The sequence below is a fragment of the Armigeres subalbatus genome, chromosome 3 (assembly GCF_024139115.2).
Source record: "Armigeres subalbatus isolate Guangzhou_Male chromosome 3, GZ_Asu_2, whole genome shotgun sequence".
Classification (NCBI taxonomy): domain Eukaryota; kingdom Metazoa; phylum Arthropoda; class Insecta; order Diptera; family Culicidae; genus Armigeres; species Armigeres subalbatus.
In genome coordinates this window covers 288762594-288784082 of record NC_085141.1, presented here as the reverse complement: position 1 = coordinate 288784082, position 21489 = coordinate 288762594, and the positions used below count along the sequence as shown (strand labels likewise).

At 41.6% G+C, this 21489-nt stretch overlaps 1 protein-coding gene across 1 annotated transcript in view; it reads right to left on the bottom strand.

Annotated features, from left to right (window-relative positions):
• Positions 1–8764, bottom strand: part of LOC134224755 (fatty acyl-CoA reductase wat-like) — a 212264-nt gene extending 203500 nt beyond the window's left edge. The window contains exon 1 of the mRNA XM_062704311.1: positions 8468–8764. The gene's annotated coding sequence lies outside the window, so the exon portion shown is untranslated. The remainder of the gene's footprint in view (positions 1–8467) is intronic.
• Between the last annotated feature and the right edge of the window lie 12725 nt (positions 8765–21489).

The following is a 21489-nucleotide window of genomic DNA, read 5'->3' as shown; positions in this document are numbered from 1 at the left end:
AGAATCTGTTGAGCTCGTTTCGCGAAATCATGAAGTTTGAGACGTCTCAAGATGGGTTTGGGATCAAATCGAAAAGTGGCCACTTCCCCAAGGGAACCAGGTTTATGGAATGCCACGGAACCTTATCAGCACCACTCCGGTACCCTAAATTATTATTTATTGAGATCGTTTCACGAAATCATGAAGTTTAAGAGGTAACAAGATGGATTACAGATCATATCAAAAAGTGACCACTTCCCCGGGGGAACCAGGTCCCCGGAATGCCACGGAACCTGACCAGAACCACTCAGGTACCTCAAATTAGACTCTATTGAGCTCGTTTCGCAAAATCATGAAGTTTGAGACGTCGCAAGATGGGTTTCGGATCAAATCAAAAAGTGGCCACTTCCCCGGGGGAACCAGGTTCGCGGTATGCCACAGAACCTGTCCAAACCCATCAAGAAACCTTGGAAGACGCACTATTGAACATGTCTCGTGACTTCCTACTTCATGAACACATAAAAAAAATAGTTTTTAGATTTTTAGCAAGGTCATTTGACTTGAGAAAAAAAAAGGTACTCCACTCGACCCCGGAATTATTCCGGAACCAGGTGGCCAATGCCGATTCTCTCTTCTCATGTTTAAAAACAAGAGACCTAACCGGTTCGTTTGGTAAGTGAACCATCAAAATCGATTAACAATCAACGGAGTTATGAGTCATTTTTTAGTGCCTAAAAAGTATCAAGGGAGGTTAATATCCATGTCGGGTGGTTTAATACCCGGAAAATAGGCAGTTAACTTTGATTGAACTGAAAATATATAAAACCGTCTAAGACGAATTAAGTACTGTCCATTTAATTCCACCAGTTAATTTTCGTTATCTTTGCAGATACGTATTTCGACCACAACTGTGTGGTCGTCTTCAGTGTCTTGTACTTGACTCGACTTAGTACAAGACACTGAAGACGACCACACAGTTGTGGTCGAAATACGTATCTGCAAAGATAACGAAAATTAACTGGTGGAATTAAATGGACAGTACTTAATTCGTCTTAGACGGTTTAATACATTCCACTAAACGAGCTTAATATATTTTTCTGAAAATATATTCTAACATGTTTCAATAAAAAAAGTCACCGACAATTTCGATAAACATAGTTCCAAATTTCAGTTGTGAGTTCTATCAGAGTGACATATCGTCACGTGCTGCTAGTAAAACATTATTTTGTTAAGAAAATTATTTTGAGCTTTTAGTGGAATGTCTTTACTGGTCATCAAACGAGTTCGTAAAATTTCGTATTTCTACCTCAACAGTTAGTCCGTCTTCAGTGTCTCGTACTTGACTCGAGGCAAAATACGTGTCTGTCACAGGAACAGACTCGTCTTATGACAAGTGGATTATTTTGTTGCCGGAGTTGCTAGGAATATGAAATATGAAAGTTGGTTTGATAATTTTAATAATTTTGCTCTAATTGTTATCACTGTAAAAATAACAATTTTAATCTGAGAAAAAAACTCTCAAGTCAAACATTTTGGGTTTGTATTGAAAATTTTAGCACTTAAAAATACCAAAATTTCCAAACTTTAAGAAAATAGATTGGGTTATGTTAAAATTCTCATTTTTTACTCTGTGTTCTTATTGAAAATTAGCCGGGTCGTACTATGGAGTAAGAAATTATGACCAACATATTTTTTTATAACAGAATACGCGTAAAAAAGTGTCACTCCTTTTTTGGCGTTTAGACGAACCTCACCAGTGTGTCAAAAGCCAAAATAGCAACCTTTATCATTACGTGTATTACCGGTGCCGTGAGTTTGATTGGGTGTGTTATGCTTTCAATTCTTTTTAGAAGAGCAGGCGAGCGGAGAGAGTCTGCCGATGATGATAGGTGTACTCACGCTTAGAGTGTATTATGCAGCGTACACACCAGTTAGGCAGTTTGACAAACATTGACTCCGCTCCCAAGAAAACGCTTTGGTTGCTGCTTTGTTTGAACGCGTGTGAAGTTATTGGCACAACCATTTGACAGTTGGCGGCTCGGTTGGAAAAAATTAAAACGGTTTTGGTTTGAGTTGTCGGGGGCGGAGTCAAGGTTCGCCGAACATGTTTAGGCATTTGTAGTGAGGTTGCACAAACCCCCATATATTTTGTGATGGTTGGTGCTCAAGTTGGCGCTTCAGTCGTTCGTGTGTGATATTGTTGGTCGAATAAATTGATTGTTCGTGCCACTGTTGGTGAAACTTGATGGATGATTGAATAAACGAGAGGTGGAGTCAATGTTGCTCAAACTGCTTGACCGTGTGTACGTTCCATTAGGTGTGGTGGGCTCTCACCGTCTCTCTGAGTGGCCTAGTGGCTGTAAAGCATGCTGCGATAGATAGGGTGATACTGTTTGGCAAGAATAGGCTCGTAGTTAGTTGGAACGATCCGTAAATCCTATCTGGGAAATAAATGGACACGCTCTTTGGGAGTCTCATCCGGGCAAATTACCATGGGACGTGGTCTCCCTTGTGAAGTGGCGCTTAAGCCACGTGCTTTTAAGGACGTATCGCTCCTTGGCGGCTACATGTTTCTGATAATACATTTTAACTTGTTCTACACAGCTGTGCGGTCCTGAACACAAAATGAGCGAGAAAAATCGAGAATCATCACTTCTGGGCTGCCTATCCGATTTTGTTTTCCGCACAGTTTTTGCTTTAGTTTCATCGTTGTTCGTTATCTGTTGAGAACGATTTCTGCAAACCCTGGCTAGTCAACACCAAAACCATTGTAACAGGCCAACTAATCGTCAATTGACATTTTTTTCTATGAAAGTGACAGCTTCACGTTTGCGGGCCTGTTCAGCGGTTGTAAACAAGTGCAGTCTCGGCAGTGTCACATGAAAAGGTCTATAGGATATTTATCATCTACCGGTATGAAACATGATTGTATTTCAAAAACCTTGATAGAAACAATCGGTGCAACAACAACAACAACAATTGTGTTTTAACCTTATAATAGTCCCTCGTATTGATACGTACCGGTGGGCATCGTCTTAAACTTGACCGATTTGCTTGCAACAGGTTGCATTCGACGCGAATCCTGTCCTATTGGTTCCTATTGAAAATTGGCCGGATCGGACTGTGGGTTTAGAATTTATGATCAAAATACTAATTCTCAATCCTTGTACTCATCCTAATTGCTTGCAACAAGTGGCTTTCAGCAGGAATATTTACATTAGCATTAGCATTGTTACGGTGTAATTCGTAGATTGGACACTAGTGATATTCATGTTTTACTTTTGAGATTCTCATCTAGAATGCTATCAGAAATCAAGAAGGGGAGTGGTCCTTGATTCCAGTCTTAAACAAAAATAACAAAAGCATGAGGATTACTACTCCTGGCTACGCCCATCTTCACCGTAACTAGGGAGAGGAAGGAAGTGTCGTTGTGGTGCTAACTTAAAGAGAGGCCACCGCCTTAGCGACACCCTCATAAGCACCACGGAGTTGTATAATGAGGAAGAAATTTGTTGGGTCAGGATTTGCCTGTAGCTGGCAATGTAACCGTGGTAGATCTTACCCCCTCCACAAACTTCCCGTTTTATAAATATCATCCCTATCATCTTCGCCTTCTTAAGAAAAATAATGTTTGTTCCAAATTTGGTTGGAATCGGGCAAGGGGTACAGAAGTTTTACTGGAACATTGGATCATTGCATACCTTGCTTTTATTGATTAAACATAATCATATAATTTTTATACCTTTTAAAATTTGGAATGAAGGTTACTCGATCATTGATCACTATGCAAATCATTCAATTTGATCATTCATAATCATTAGTCATTAATCATATCGATCGTTAATCATTAATCATACACATAGTGTGTCAACATTTAATCACGATCGGTAATCGTTAATCATACTTCAACGGTTCTTTTCGTCATTATTCATAATCGTTAATCATTGTCAAAAATGAATTTAATCGTTAATCATTATCAGTCATCATTGTCAAAAATTCATAAATCGTTATTCATAATCTTTAATCATAGAGTTGAATTATTTAATCATTTAATTTGGTTGGAATTGGTTCTGAGAGTTAATAGTTACACTGAATTGCTCGTTTTCTAAAGACAACCCCTCCCCCCTTACCCTCCCTCTTTTCTTAATGACCATTTCATCTTCTCCTTGGGATAGACAATGTGTGTACCAAATTTGGTTGAAATCGGTCGAAATCAGAAGTTAAACTAAATTGCCCGTTTTATGAACAATACCCCTCCCTCCAGACCCCTCCTCCCTTGTCCAAATTACCCTCCCATACGATCGGCTTCTCATAGTGAATATGTGTACAAAATTTGATTGAAATCGGTCCTGGGGGTTGGGAGTTACACTGAGTTACTCGTTTTCCAAAGACAACACCTCCCCCTATACCCTCCCTTTTTTCCCAATGACCATCCCACTCCCTTTGTTATATTTTCCTTATGATATAGAATGTGTGTACCAAATTTGGTTGAAATCAGTACAGGGGTTCATAATTTACTTTGAATTGCCCGTTTTCTGAAAAAAACCCTCCCTCCAGACCCCCCCTTTCCCAAATACCCTCCCATATGATCGCCTACTCGTAGTGAATATGTGTACAAAATATGGTAGAAATCGGTCCTGGGAGTTGAAAGTTACACAGAATTGTTTGTCTTCTGAACAAAACCCCCCTCACCACCCCTGCCCCTTTTCCAAATGACCATCCCACCCCTTTGTTAATTTAACCTGAGGGTATAGAATGTGTGTATCAAATTTGGTTGAAATTGGCCAAGTGGTTCAGAAGTAGCGAACATACATACATAGATTAGTTTATATATATATATATCTCGGGTACTTATTTAAAAGGACGTATGTGATTTTGTAAACAAAGATTCCAACGTCGATTTGTCCAATCTGATGGCTCTCTCACGCTAACCGACACCACTAACAGGTAGCCGTAGGCTTCCCCTACCTGTCTATGGTGATGGTTTGCGTGGGAGTGCTATCAGATTGGACAAATCGACGTTTGAATCTTTGTTTACAAAATCACATACGTCCTTTTGAATAAGTACCCGAGATATATATATATATATATATATATATATATATATATATATATATATATATATCTGGGGGTTGGGAGTTACATTGAGTTACTCGTTTTCCAAAGACAACACCTCCCCTATACCCTCCCTATATATATATATATATATATATATATATATATATATATATATATATATATATATATATATATATATATATATATAATATATATATATATATATATATATATATATATATATATATATATATATATATATATATATATATATATATATATATATATATATATATATATATATATATAGAATATATATATAGAAATAGAAAAGAAATAGAAAGAAATAGAAAAGAAATAGAAATAGAAAAGAAATAGAAAAAGAAAATAGAAAATAGAAATAGAAACAGATTAGAAGATAGATAAAGATAATAGATATAGATATATAGTTAGATATAGATTAAATTAATTAATGTTTGTCAATGATTCAATTAATTATAATTTATGAACTGGAAATATCTTTAATAAAGACAAAAAAATTAACGAATAAAATGTTCGGAGGTTGATTAACGATTATAGATAGTAATAAAATATTGACACAATATGTGTTTGATTAATGATTAACGATCGATATAATTAACCCTCTACAACATACAATTCTAAAATCGATCTAAACACGGTTTGAGCATTACATTTTTTTAATTCGCGATGTTATCAATTTCCCACTTTAAATGTTATGAATTTTGTTTTTCAAGTTTTTATCCAATCAAATAAATTTTCGAATTTATTAATCTTTTTCGACTTTTCGACATATTTAGAGTTTGAAAACTCCCATTCAATGCTGACTTATTGCAATATTGAAATTTTCAGGGTGAATTGTTTATTTTCTGTGTAACGAGTTGGACAAATATTTTAGAGTGTAACATTCACAATTATTAAATAAGATTAGTTGTAGAAAAATACTAAACTACAAATATTTTACTCTTCGGAGTTTGCATTGAAGTTTGAAGAACATCAAAAGCTTTTCGAAATCTGATCAATTGTAACTTGATTGATTGATGATTAAGAGCAATAAATTTGAATGATTTGCACAGTCATCAGTTATCAGGTAATGTTTCTCAAAAGCTACAAAATGGGGTTAATAAAAGGTATGAAAGTTAAATGATTATGATAAAACAAACATGAATAAAAGCGATGTATGCAATGATTAAGATTGATGAATAATTACGAATATGATTAGTGATTAATGATTTAATCTAAAGTTCTATGATTAACGATTAGTGGTTAATGATTAAATCATATATTTTGTATGATTATAATAATTTTTTTTTATATTGACAGTTTACCATAATTTCGAGACATTCGGCACATTACTTCCGATTGCCTCAGTTGGATGAAAAGTGATGGGGCTATTAAAACTGTTGCGAGTTTATACGAAGTTCACTCATCTTAGTTTCCCATAGTCGGCTTTCAATCGTGTCATGGAATGAGAAGTTGTATTTTCATTGGCTCAAATTAATTGAAATTAAATTAATTGCCAAATTAGCAGGAGAATTCAACAATTTGAGCGAATTGAGCAATTGATATGAATTGTGAAAATAATATCAACATAAGTTGGACTAAAGTTAATTTTTTAGTCCTCTCAAATTTAATGTTAATACATGGTTTGAATTTGAATGTTGTGCGATTTGGATTGTATCTACTATAAATCAGTGAAGATTAATTATTATTACCTACTCATTTCAAATTGAGAGATTCTCACAAGCAAAATTCTGAAACGAATAACGAATCGAATTTGTTGTCGTCAGATTGATGTTTAGATGTTTTTGGTTTCAAAATTAACTGTAGACCCAATGTCTACAGTTACTTATAACCTGGATTGCCAACACTATCGCAGTGCGATGGCGTAGAAACTCTCTTATACCTATATAGTTTTGCAACATGAGGGCTCTACTGCTTACATATTCAGAATGTGTAAATATGGATATGTGTAACTGTTTTAGGGGTGATTCAAGAATTACGAACATATTCACTAAACCTTTTTACCTTTCTGTACTTCTTTAGGTTAATCAGCTTACCGTTGCACGTACTGTCACAAAATGTAAACCCGTCTCAAACTTCGGTCGTCATTATTGAATGACCTCACAATTTGCATCATCCGCTGTCCTTGAAGCATCCACCCAAGGTGCTAACCATATATCCAGTTTTATAGTTTACACCTTAAGCGTAATACAGCTATCAAAATCCCCCTTTTGTTATCGCAAAACAATCTATGGACCCAGTTGCGCTCATTCATTAGCGTTGCTGTTTGTGTTCACCAATGAAAGAAAGATAACCATTTTATGCGTGTCTATTTTTAATGTGAATTTGGGCAATCTATTTTTTACTGGTTGTTCGAGTTTGTTCATTGAAATATGAGGGGTGGGTGAAGTGGTTCAATCCATACAAAATTTTAAGATGTTTCATGCTAAAAGTGTGTAAAATAAGAACAAAAGAATTTGACAAAAATGTAACCTACGCCCGGATGTTCCTAGAATACTAAATTTTTGGTAGTCCCAGCCGGAGATGTACAAGGAAATGGAAGTAGGAGCAGTTCTCCAACAGTTTGATATGCATATTTTGATGTAAGACTGCGTCATTTAATTTCTGATGCGGGTACGTGGTACATTTTTGATGGCCTTTCTTCGCAAATTATAGAGTAAGTGTAAGGTTAAAAAAAAGATTTGAATCGAAACAAGAATGGCTAACAAATCTTTTCACCTTAACTCTGGATCGTAGGTAAAATTCGCTGAGCTGTCCTATTTGTAGGACGTTAAGATAATATGGGTTAAGAAAGAGAATGGGTTTTTTATTAGTTTTTTCGACCTCCAGAGTCCTTGACCCAATCTCATCCAATAGCACTCCAATTAAGATGCTTTATTTGTGTCTTGACTGATATGCGATATTCAACTTCAATAGTAATGAATAGCACAAACTTGTTCAGATAATATTCACTCCACGTTGAATTTAATTTTCCAATTAACACAATGATTCAAACTAAATCCCATATTTTTTGAAGAGTTCAGTTCTGTGCATTGATTTAACAATACCTTTTGCGCGTAATTTAAATCCAAATATAAAACAATAAATTAATCATTTGTTATATATTGTCATCATGTAGTTGTAGAAGAATGCCCGTTCTGTTAAGTTATGCAATCCTTGTCGATGTTTCACATTCTCTACCAGAATCGTTAATTCATAACGGGTTTCCAGGTAACGCAATTCACCCAACAGGGTACATACTTAATTCCAGCCGACATTGACCAATTGCATTGAGCACCAACCATACTTCCAAAAGTGGTTTCCAATTGCAATCTGCTTTCTACTCGCCGCTGTATATTGTCGTCCATCCACTAACTAACTGAGGTTGTTTCTAGAAAATACTTCTTACACTGGATAGGCTCGCCGTCAACCACGCAGACACTGCACTAACGTGTGTGGCTGACCGACAGTCTCGATGTACACAGTTCTTAATTCCCGCAGAGACCCGGTCGCCGCCCCGTTGGTTGTCACGCACTTTTCACTGCAAAGAACAACGGATCACACACCGACGCAGCACGTTGTCGCGCGTAACAGCGGAATATTTTCGGGCCAATTATGTTGTTTTGCTTTGGCTACTGCACCAGAAACCGTCACCACTGGCTGACGACACTGACAGGGTTGGGGGGTTATGAGAGCACGCGTCCGCACCGCGACGAAGAAAACTTTCGACTGACTCTAGCCGACCCGGCCGGGGTCCAGAGCGCGAAAATTCGACAATCGCCATCGCCGGCCGCCGCGCCACTCGCTGCACCGATATGGCATGGGAAATTTAGGGGTATGTGGTGTCCATAATTGGGTTTTAAATCATTCATGTGAGGTTTTCCAGGTTTTTCATTTCTACTTTTTTTTAAAGGAAAAGAAGGAGATTTTAGTATTAAACTAGCAAACCCGATGAAGTTTGTTTCGCCTAAATTGATTTATTATCTGATTAATTCTCGAGTTATGAATATATTAGTGTTTCATTTGTATGGGCGCCCTCCTTCCCAAAGGGGGAGGAGTCTTGAACCATCTTAAAAACCTTCCCCGGCTCCAAAAACCTCTGCATACAAATTTTCACGCCGATCGGTTCAATAGTTCGGAGTCTATAAGGTTCAGACAGACAGAAATTCATTTTTATGTATATAGATATGTATATAGAAGAGGAAGATCATCACGAACATAAGCGATATTAAAAATATATTTTTTTTTATGAAATTCGACTTCTGGTGGAAAAGGGGGAATTTATATTCTCAAAAAATAAACCAATTGGGGTACAGACCTCGTGACGACGAACCTGATAGAATTAGATAGGATTCAATTTTTCTGGTTGGTAGGTGCAGGTTAACCTTCCTAGTGCGTTGAAAAAAGGTGACACATTGTGCATTAGGGGGTAAAAAATCACCCCAACTTTTATTCACCCCCAAAAGTTCATTTTCGAACCTATTTTCAATCCTCTGGCACCAAATTGAAGGTATGGTCTCCACGGATGTCGTTACGGACTGGTTTTTGCAATTTGGCCATTCTGGTTCCCAGGAATTGGTTTTGAAGGAACATAGATTCTAAGGCCATTTTTTTTCCGTAACACGGTAGATCACTTTGTCGTAGTGTGTTACGGTGTAAAATCTATCAAACAGCGCTTAAGCTTAATCCGTTTTTCTAGCTAGGGCAACGGTTCTCAACCTTTTTCTTTAAAGGTACCCCTTCGAACTACTACATTTATTGAGGTACCTCTATTATTTTTTTGCTGTAAATAAAAATTAGCGTAACCCTCAAGATATATGCCAAACGGACCAGAAAACTAACGGAATATATGACTCTCCAAAAAGTTGTTTGAAATGTTCATTATTCCGTGAAACTTTCCAATTAAAATTACGTTTACACATCAAGCTTTCTACAAAACGTTGTACACTTTTTGAGCCTTCAAAGAGGGGTTTCGAGCATGTCGAAACGGTGCTTCTTGGCCCCTTGAAAGAAGGGTTTCAAGCCTCTTGAAAGAATTATTCCGAAACTCTTGAAAGAAGGCTTCCAAGAAAGTAGGCTTTCTAGCTTCTTGAAATAAGACTTCTGAGTCTTTTGAGAAAAGGTTTCCGAGCCACTAGAAAGGAGGCTTCCGAGCCTCTTGAAAGGAGGCTTCCGAGCCTCTTGAAAGGAGGCTTCCGAGCCTCTTGAAAGGAGGCTTCCGAGCCTCTTACAAGGAGGCTTCCGAGCCTCTTGAAAGGAGGCTTCCGAGCCTCTTGAAAGGAGGCTTCCGAGCCTCTTGAAAGGAGGCTTCCCAGCCTCTTGAAAGGAGGCTTCTGAGCCTCCTGAAAGGAGGCTTCTGAGACTCTTGAAAGGAGGCTTCTGAGCCTCTTGAAAGGAGGCTTCCAAGCATCTTGAAAGAGTCTTCCATGCCACTTGAAAGGAGGCTTCCGAGCCTCTTGAAAGGAGGCTGCCGAGCCTCTTGAATGGAGGCTTCCAGCCTCTTGAATGGAGGCTTCCAGGCCTCTTGAAGGGAGGCTTCCGAGCCTCTTGAAAGGAGGCTTCCGAGCCTCTTGAAAGGAGGCTTCCGAGCCTCTTGAAAGGAGGCTCCCAAGCCTCTTGAAAGGAGGCTCCCAAGCCTCTTGAAAGGAGGCTTCCGAGCCTCTTGAAAGGAGGCTTCCGAGCCTCTTGAAAGGAGGCTCTGAGCCTCTTGAAAGGAGGCTTCCGAGCCTCTTGAAAGGAGGCTTCGAGCCTCTTGAAAGGAGGCTTCCGGGCCTCTTGAAAGGAGGCTTCCTGAGCCTCTTGAAAGGAGGCTTCCAGGCCTCTTGAAGGAGGCTCTGAGGCCTCTTGAAAGGAGGCTTCCGGGCCTCTTGAAAGGAGGCTTGAGCCTCTTGAAAGGAGGCTTCTGAGCCTCTTGAAAGGAGGCTGAGCCTCTTGAAAGGAGGCTTCCGGGCCTCTTGAAAGGAGGCTGGGAGCCTCTTGAAAGGAGGCTGAGCCTCTTGAAGGAGGCTTCCAGGCCTCTTGAAAGGAGGCCTGAGCCTCTTGAAAGGAGGCTTCCGAGCCTCCTGAAAGGAGGCTTGCAGGGCTCTTGAAAGTAGGCGTCCAGGCCGGTTGAAAGGAGGCTTCCAGGCCTCTCGAAAGCAGGCTGCCGGGCCTCTTGAAAGGAGGCTTCCGAGCCTCTTGAAAGGAGGCTTCCGAGCCTCTTGAATGGAGGCTTCCGGGCCTCTTGAAGGGAGGCGCACGAGCCTCTTGAAAGTAGGATTCCGCGTCTCTGGAAGAGAGGCTTCCGAGACTCTTGAAAGGAGGCTTCCGAGCCTCTTGAAAGGAGGCTTTAGAGCCTCTTGAAAGGAGGCTTTCGAGCCTCTTGAAAGGAGCCTCCTGAGAGTAGGCTTCCGAGCCTCTTGAAAGGAGGCTTCCGAGTCTCTTGAAAGGAGGTTTCCGAGCCTCTTGAAAGGAGGCTTCCGAGCCTCTTGAAAGGAGGCTTCCGAGCCTCTTGAAAGGAGGCTTCCGAGCCTCTTGAAAGGAGGCTTCCGAGCCTCTTGAAAGGAGGCTTCCCGGCATTTTGAAAGGAGGCTTCCGAGCCTCTTGAAACGAGGCTTTCGAGCCTCTTGAGAGGAGGCTTCCGAGCCTCTTGAAAGGAGGCTTCCGAGCCTCTTAAAAGGAGGCTTCCGAGCCTCTTGAAATGAGGCTTCCGAACCTCTTGAAAGCAGTCTTCCGAGCCTCTTGAAAGGAGGCCTCCAGGCCTCTTGAAAGGAGGCTTCCGAGCCTCTTGAAAGGAGGCTTCCGAGCCTTTTGAAAGTAGGCTTTCGGACCTCTTGAAAGCAGGCTTTAGAGCCTCTTGAAAGGAGGATTCCGAGCCTCTTGAGAGGAGGCTTCCGACCCCCTTGAAAGGGGTCTTCCGACCCTCTCGAAAGGAGGCTTCCCGCTCTCTTGAAAGGAGGCTTCCGAGCCTCTTGAAAGGAGGCTTCCGAGCCTCTTGAAAGGAGGCTTCCGAGCCTCTTGAAAGGAGGCTTCCAGGCCTCTTGAAAGGAGGCTTCCAGGCCTCTTGAAAGGAGGCTGAGCTTCTTGAAAGGAGGCCTGAGCCTCTTGAAGGAAGCCTCCAGGCCTCTTGAAAGGAGGCTTCTGGAGCCTCTTGAAAGGAGGCTTCTGAGCCTCTTGAAAGGAGGCTGGGCCTCTTGAAGGAGGCTTCCAGGCCTCTTGAAAGGAGGCTTCCGAGCTTCTTGAAAGGAGGCTTCCGGGCCTCTTGAAAGGAGGCTTCGAGCCTCTTGAAAGGAGGCTTCCGAGCCTCTTGAAAGGAGGCTTCCGAGCCTCTTGAAAGGAGGCTTCCGAGCTTCTTGAAAGGAGGCTTCCGAGCTTCTTGAAAGGAGGCTTCCGAGCCTCTTGAAAAGAGGCTTTCGAGCCTCTTGAAAGGAAGCTTTCGAGCCTCTTGAAAGGAGGCTTTCGAGCCTCTGAAAGGAGGCTTTCGAGCTTTCGAGCCTTTTGAAATGAGGCTTCCGAGCCTCTTGAAAGGAAGCTTTCAAGCCTCTTGAAAGGAGACTTTCGAGCCTCTTGAAAGGAGGCCAATGGTAGTGAGAGGAACACATGCTAGTTCTTATTACTGAATCAATTATCTAGCTTGAAATAGTCTTGTAGACAGAGCTAAATTCCGGCTTTTCAGCGTTTTACTGGTGCTATTCTAGAAGCAAGACAAGGATTTGGCTAGGGTTCCGATGCATGGCCAAAAACGGTACTACTGTTCTGTTTTCTCATTGGATGGATTTCCAATTGATAAGGGCGGCGCCTTCAATGGGATTGCTCGCTGTGAAGGGGCTAAATAGGGGGATCCGAAACATCTGCAAAAGTGGTCAATTCATGAAACTTATCATAGCAGAGTGCGATTTTTTAAAGCTTTCCATTTTCTAACGCTGAGTAACAAATGATTCCGGTGGCTCATTTTGATGGACCTGAGTGACCACCAGAGGTCCTCCAGAAGATCCGAAACACCCGTAAAAGTGGTCAATTCATGGAACTCATCATAGAAGAGCTCGGTATTTACCAAAGCTTTTCTTTATCGACAGCTGAGTAAAACATTATTATGGTGTCCGATTTTGATGGACCTGAGTGGCCACCGGAGGTCCTCCAGAAGATCCGGAAAGTCCGTAAAATTAGTAAATTAATGAAAAAGAGAGCGCAGTTTCTTCAAAGCGATTCATTATCGTTCACTGAATAATAAAATATCCGTACAAGTGGCCAACGGTTACCGGGGATCTCCAGAAGATTTGGAACATCCACAGAAGTTGTTATTTCATGAAATTATTCCTAGAAAAGAGCCTTTTTTTAAACAAATCTTCCTATTATCGTACTCTGAGCAAGACACGAACGAATGTTAAACCCGTTCCCTTTTACCAAAGTGGTCTATCGGAGGTCTTTCGGAAGATCCGGAACATCGCATATGCATCGGTTAACCCTTTCAGGTCCAAATTTTTCTAAGCGGTATTACCCAGTTAATTTGATATGTTCCATTTGTTTTCGTGATGAATAATGGAGAAATTACAAAACAAGTTGAAAAATATTTTTTTGGTATGTACTAGATCATCCAAACTGTGCTTGAATCCAGAACTTGCGATCTACAGTTACCATGCTAGCTTTTTTGGTCACTTCTAGCAGACATAGTTCGATGGTTTTGGGATATCTTGGGTCATCCAAACTGTCCTTGTGTTCAGAAATTGCGAACTACAGCCATGACACTAGCTTTCTCATCATTTGAAGCTTGGATATGTATTCAAGTATGTCCATAATGCATTTTTGAAGCTCTTGTTTACAAACGCAGTTTCGCCCTTTTGAAATGTTGGTGCTGCTACTTTGAAAGCTTAAGTTCGTGGATTGATAGTTTCAATATCCTAGAATATTCCAAAACTGTGCCTGTTAACCTTCAAGGAAATGTAATACTCATGGTTGCATACAAAAAAAACAGATTAAGCGGTGTTGGTGCCTTTCTCGTGCAAAAAGTACTAAACATATAAGTGAGTGTTTTTTAGCGTGTTTTGCGCATAGAAAATAGTATTTTGGCCATAACTTCTGATCCCATAGTCCAATCTGGCCAATTTTCAATAGCAAACAATGGGACAGGATTTCTCATCGAATGGAACTTGGTGCGAGTAATTCGGTCAATGCTAAGTTCCAAAAAGTGTGGCTACAAAATTTTGTACACATACAATACATACATACATGCCCTCCCCATGGCCACTGCGAGCTGGACCGGGACCATCGTCCCTAACCCCTAATCCCAAGGCGTCAAGTGACACGTGCCGAATGGATGCATGGCCAGGGGGGTGAAATAATAAGCTAGGCCTTTAACGGAGCCTGTGGGGTACCTGGGCACCCTCCACAGTAATTGTCCCTTACCGCGTCATGCTGGGCTCTGGCGTGGTGGACCTCTTTTCCTGAGCAACTCGTGGGACCAAAATGGAAAACCAAGTCATTTCTTCAATTAGTGGTAGTAGTGTAGGCGACAACTCCTTCGCAAGAGGTGGGTTGTTCAGGTCTCCGCCTAGGAGGCCAGAGGCAATAGTCGGCAGCTCAGTGCGCAGCTCCAGCGTGGGTCACTTAACCTTCCTCTCGGCTAAAAAAACGCCGGTAGAGGTTATTGACGGCCCATGGCTTGTGGAGGCGATGAACCGCAAACGCGATGGGCTTTCGGCCTTCAAGGTGGCGACGGAACAGCTGGACGCCATCATCGACTTTGCGTCATCGAAGCATAATATCAGTAAGGACCTCAAGAGGAGCTTGCAGAAACTTCGAAAGTCGATGCTGGACGCCAAGCTGGAGAGGGCGGTCGGGACGGCCAAGTGTAAGCCCGTGAAATCGGTGGAGTCGAGGTCTACCCAGACTGAGGCCCAAGGATTCGCGGACTCGGGCAAGGTCGAATCGACCGAAGGCGTGCCAGCGAAGACGGTGGTAACAAAGTCTACCCAGACTGAGGCTCAAGAATTTGTGGGTACGTCGGGGGTGACTGCTCCAACGGAGCAGACACAAAAACGGGGGAGACAGTTTCCAGGGGACGAGCTCCCTGGGGGCCGCTCCAAAACGCGGAGAGTTACTACCCCGAACAAGGGTAGTGAGGCTGGGAAGCTGAACCCCGGTCAAGTACCTCCAAAACCGGGGGAGGAAGGACCTGGAAAGGTCCGTCCACTCAGGAAAGACGGTGGTAAGGGGTTACAGCAGGCTGAAAGTTCTCAGCCGCACCAGACCAGGGAAATAGAGGGGGATGACGCCTCCTGGACCCTGGTCAAGAACAAGAGGAAACCGAAGACGTCAAGGGCCGAAAAGAAGGCCCAGGCGAATGAGGGTAGCAAGAAGTCTAGGGTAGGCGCCAATCGCTCCAGGGCGGACGAGGCTAAGTACTCGGACGTTTTGAAGGCGATGAGGAGTGACGTCAAGCTCGGTGAACTCGGCGCCGACGTACGTCGAATAAGACGTACCCGGATGGGCGAGATGATCCTCGAGCTGAAGCGGGGCGTCTCGCAAAAGGGCGCCGCCTACAATAAGTTGGCGGAGGAAGTCCTAGGCGAGACGGTCAAGGTGAGGGCACTCACTACAGAGGTGAATCTAAGGGTTAAAGACCTGGACGAGATCACCGAAGTCGAAGAGCTCGTCACGGCACTGCGGCGACAGTGTGAAGTGGAGACGCCCACCGCAGCCGTTCGGCTACGGAAAGGTCCGGCAGGGACGCAGGTAGCATTGGTTCGGCTACCTGCAGCGGACGCCTCCAAGGCAGTCAAGTTAGGGAGCGTCAAGGTGGGATGGTCGGTATGCCCTGTGGGCATATACGAGCAACCCGAAGTTTGCTTCAATTGCCTGGAACCGGGGCACAAGCAATGGGACTGCAAAGGCCCTGACAGAAGCAATCTCTGCCGACGCTGCGATTTGGAGGGACATAAGGCACAATGCTGCACGAACCCTCCCAATTGTTTGATTTGTTCCAGCAAAGCTGTGAACAGCAAGCACCCCATGGGGGGTTCGATGTGCCCGGCGTTTAAGCGTGCTGCAAAATCACAGTGCAGGTAACGCAGCTGGCTTGCTCGGCCTCGCCCGAGTGTTTGGTGTGCGTAGGTTTAGAGGAAACGGCGGAACACGTGTTGTTCGTGTGCTCACGTTTTCGCGCAATGCGTGACCACATGCTTGCCACATGTGGTCTGGACACTACCCCGGACAACCTAGTTCGGAGGATGTGTAAAGATGAAGTTGGCTGGAACGCCGTTTTATCGGATATCGCCCAAATCGTCTCGGAGCTACACAGAAGGTGGCGTGTGGACTCAAGGATGGCTAGTTCAGGCGCAAATAAGAGGTGGTCCAAGGGATCGGAGTCGGCTTCATGGGTCATACCGGTGGTCATGCTCTGTGGTCGAACTCGATCCTTTTATCGAATAAGTGGCCGCGCGAAGAACAACATGGTATCGTCGCTTTCGCGGCGTCGGTCAACCGGGCGGGTTCCGAGCCCGAGGACGGAAAGGGGTCCTCGTCAAAGCTGGGGCAGGCGTAGGCACCGCGTCGGCAAGTCCCTCTGTGTGCTGGCGAATAGGCCCTATCGCAGAAAGGTCAATTTGGGGTGCACGCGTCTAGAAATTTCAAAAATTAGTTGACGCCATATGGATATATTTGAACCCATATTGAAGCTTTGAGTACAGAAAGAGCTTCTGAGCAGCTGTATATCTTAAGTCCTGAACTCACGAACAGTTTGGAGCAGTCGTGAATATTTTGGATAACCCAGAACTAACTTGCAGTGTTGTAATAACCTTCTATAAGATGTAATGAATACGGTTGAATACTCTGAGTTGAATGCTTTGAGTAACGAAAAAATACTTTTTTTTCAGCTGTAGATTTCAAGTCCTGAACTCAAGGATAGTTTTGATAGCCTTGGACGTCCAAGGACGATAAAAAAATAGTGAATTGTGCATCACAGTATTTATACGGATACGTTTGAATAAAAATCTTATTTTGAAACAGTATAATTCGCAGCCAATATACCTAATATTTTCTATTTCCTAACTTCACCGTGTTTATGACGTTCTAAGTTATCGTAGGGCCATGATCGATCACCAATGATATTTTCCCCTGGTAGGGGAGTTAATTTCAAGCAATTTTGCTGAAGATAGTGTACACTTTTATCCATCGTGCGATTGCATACATCTATTTTTTTGTTGGGTCATATATGACCCCGTGGGCCTGAAAAGGTTAAAGTGGTTATATGATGTAACACAATTTCTTTAAAAAACATTTCCTTGTCGTACTCTGAGCAAGAAATTATTGTCGTGAGCATTCGAAGATCCTCCGAAAGATCCGGAATATATCTAAAATTGATCAATTCATAAAACCCACCTTTCAAGAACACGATTCTTCTTAATCTTTTTATATTCCTACTTTTAGTAACAAATGATCCAATTCTCATGGGTTGCCCACTATATGTTTACAGGTAGATTCAGGTAAAAGCGGCCAATTCATGAAACTCAACATAGTCTTCCTATTATTGTATCCTAAGTATCGAATGATCGTCGTAACCCATTCTCAGGAACGTGAGTTAGCAACCATTGAAGCTCCGCAAGATCAAAAAATCTCTAATTATAGTCGATTCATAAAAAAATAAGATTACGCTATATTTTCAAAAAATATTTGTTTGCTGTAAATTAGATATATCGGGACCTATTTTTCTGAACCTCCATGAGTCGGCATTCAAGGGACAATTGACTCATGGAAATATCGTAATATGGAATGGAAAATTCTTGGAAAGCCGTAACCCAGAAAATATTTTCAAATATGGCATAATTTGCTTCCATGAGTCGATATCGAGATTTGAGTCTTAGATCATCGACTCATGGAAGTTTGATTGAAAATAAAAAAAAGTTGAATCTTTTGGCAACTTTTGCTCAAAAATGTCTTGCAAAATGATGGATCATGAAAAACAAATTTAATATTTTTTTATTTTTATTACCGTCTATCTATAATGGCAGCATAAAAGGTTCAACTTTGATCAAGTTGGACACGGTTTTTTTTTATTAAAGACGCTTGCAGTCCTAGTCTGGCTTACCTCTGAACTGACAATAGATTCTACCACATTTATTAACTTCGGTTTGAAAAATAGTTCATGACATATTTCTAAGCCAAGTTACTATTTTTTCATATTATGAGGCTAACATGATGATACTTTTATGTCCAGGGAAGTCGAGCAAATTTCCAACTCAAAAATTTCATTAACCGGACAGGGAATCTAACCCACCCCTCAGCATGGTCTAACTTTGTAACCGGGCATCTTATCACACAGGGGCCCCGCAGAAAGCATTATAAGTATTAAAAACAACCTTCTTGAGATGAGCAATGAGTAGAATAACAAAAAGTTTACAAAATATCGTGTTCTAGTGTCATGTATTGACCAATTCGGATGAGCTTTAGAAGGACCTCCAGTGGTCACTCAAATATATGCGTATGGATCACGAGAGGGCCTTCGCTGGACATTTTAGTCCATTAGTATAATAATCCATAACTATAATAATGTCTTCCTCAGAGTGCAATAATAGATTGTTTTGTAAAACCGCGGTCTTCTGGAGCAAGGTTCGTTAATTGGCAATTTTTAGGTATATTTCGGGGATTCTACAGATATTTATGAAGGACTTCCGGTGGTCACTCAGGTAAGAATGGGTAACGATAATTATCTATAACTCAGAGTTCGTTAATGAAAAGCTTTGAGAAAGCTGCGTTCTTAGATAGGTAGTGAGTTTCATGAATTGAACATTTCTACGGATGTTCCGGATCTTAGAATGGACCTCCAGTGGCCACTCAAGAACTTTAAAGTATGTCACGACAAGCAACGTTTTTAAATCATCTCTGGGCGAAAATGTACCCAAATTCACCAGGATAATTGCAAAAAAAAAAGTATTTGGAAGATTTACTAGTCTAGTTGTTTTTGTTCAAATAATTTCGAATTTTCCCCAATGGCTTATGACTGTTAAAAGAATTAGTTAAGAGCAAGTGAACCCGTCTTGAAAACGTCTTCACCGTCATTAGTCGCATGAGCACATCCCTACTGCTGCGTAAAACAGTCATACTCATCAAATGCTTTAGCCAAGCAATTCGTAGGCATGCACTGCACAGCCAAGATATTTAAATGATTTTCGTACTGCAGAGTTGCCGAGTTAAATGCAAATAATTGTATACAAAAGTTAGTTTGAGGCTGAGAATAAGACTGCCACGAAACCAAGATGCCAAGAATAGCACTGTCAATAAGGGATAAAATCGCGTGAAAATGTATTAGGCTTTGCGCTCTCATTAGTTAGAGCCGTCACTTCGTATTGCAATAACGAAAAAATCCAGTAACGCATACCGTTAACAGAACTATGTACCTGATGCGCGGTGCAAAAGGTGGCGGCGGGATTGTGTCAACTGCTCTATAGGTACGTACGCTGACGATGAGTGGTCCAACCAAGTTTGGCTGCAGCCAAGCAGCCAACAGGCCATCCAAACCAAGAAGCACAATTCGCAAGAAAAGTGGCCCTTCATGAAATTGCAGCCGCATGCAACTTATTCTGGCTGCTTGCAGTTTGCTGAGACACAGTTCAAGACGATGTGCCGTGAATTGTGGGATGAATGGAGACATTGCAGTAGCTGAACAGGCGCGATTTTAGCAGTTTGGTCTCGGTTGTAAATCATGTAAGTGTAGCTTCAGAAGTGCTATGCGGAATTGTGAAAGGGGCTGCTAGTTCATATATGGCTCAACATGACCGACTATTTGTAATACGATGTTTATGGATACTTGCTGGCAATTTGCGCAGTGCTTTTAGAATATTGAATAACAAGTCGAATTACAGGGTGCGTGACGATTTCTTGCAGTGAATTCTAAATAGAAATATCTTTTGATTGCAGTACAAGATTCAAATATATCTGGCAACATTTGATATTTGACTAACTGGAGTAAATTTACTAAAATATATTTCAATTACTGCAATAGTTCGTCACGCAGCCTGTACTATGATATTATTTCTGCACTTTTTAGAAAGTTTGGCCCTTTAGTTTCATATTTTCGTGATTTTCTGGATATACGAATAAAAATATAAAAAAATCGGTAATGCCTATTTTCTCGGTCCACTCCTGTGGAAATTTTTAGTTATTTCTTGACGCAAACAACACTGCAAAGTTAAAGGCTCAGCGCGCGGCCGTGTTTTTTTTTTTCTGGCAGCATATTTTTCCTGTCTTATTTTTGCGTTTCGGTTGGTGCAATGCCGCCAGGCATGCATGGGTCTCGCTGGAGTGAGTGATGGAACTTCCTAGGAGTGCGTGGGTGCTTGATGTTGGTCTTTGTTGGATTGGCAATGGTTTCTCGAGTGATACTGTTCTATTGCATGGATTTTCGTCAAACCTCTGTACTGATCGGATATAATAGTTTGAAGCCACAATTCTCGGTTCGTGATCATTTGGTATGTGTTGCTAACAATGTGCTGCATTTGGAGGTAGCATGCACAGGTGCAATGAGGATCAGTCATGGAGCACTGATATGTTGCTTGAATTTAGTGTGCTCGGTCCTTAAAGGAGGTTTCAAGCTAATACACTCACGTGAAGTGCTTATTCTCCGGATATAGATTGATTTGGTGAAATTTTTTCAACTTGTTTCTGCAGTCGCCTCTCCACATCTCGATATTGAAAGAACCATCGAGATAGGGAGAGATCGAGGAATGGAAGAAAAATTTAAATGGGTACTAGATCTAAAAAAATCTCGTTGCTATGTAAAACGACAACAAAACAAATGTCGTTTCCTGTTGTTAATGCGTTTGTTATTGTCCCAAGATGGTCTAGAAGCCTAAAATTTTGAGCATATCGACATAAGGAAAGTGATTCCTGTGTGTGTGTGTGTGTACAAACTAACCCCCACTGTCTGGCAGTGATGTTATGGAGGAAAGCTGTCTGTTAAAACAGTCAGATTTAATCCGGGAGTTAGAAAGTGCTAGCTCTACTGCAGCTCCAGTGACCCATTTCAGAGTGCCTGGTATTTCATGTCCACTCCGAGGTCACTATCACTAACAATAAGCCCCGCCTGATTATGCTACCGTTTATCAAATGGATAAAGGTATCATAATCAAACTTCCGAATTCAAAATATATATAATATAGTTTGAATCCAGCGTTGCGTTGCGTTGCGTTGTAACGGAGTATTTCGTAGATTGCATACTGATAGCTGTCATGTATATTCTTTATCTTTCTTACCCCAACTGCTTATGGATTACTATTTGGGAATTAATAGCAACCCAATTGGAGGTCCAAAATGATAAAGCATGAAAGCTACCATTGCTGGCCACGCCCATCTTCTCCGTTACTAGGGAAGGGAAGGAAATGATGATATGACATCTACTTAACCTTAGTAAGATGTTGGGGTCAATATGACCCAAAACGAAACTTCAAAGTAGAATAACTT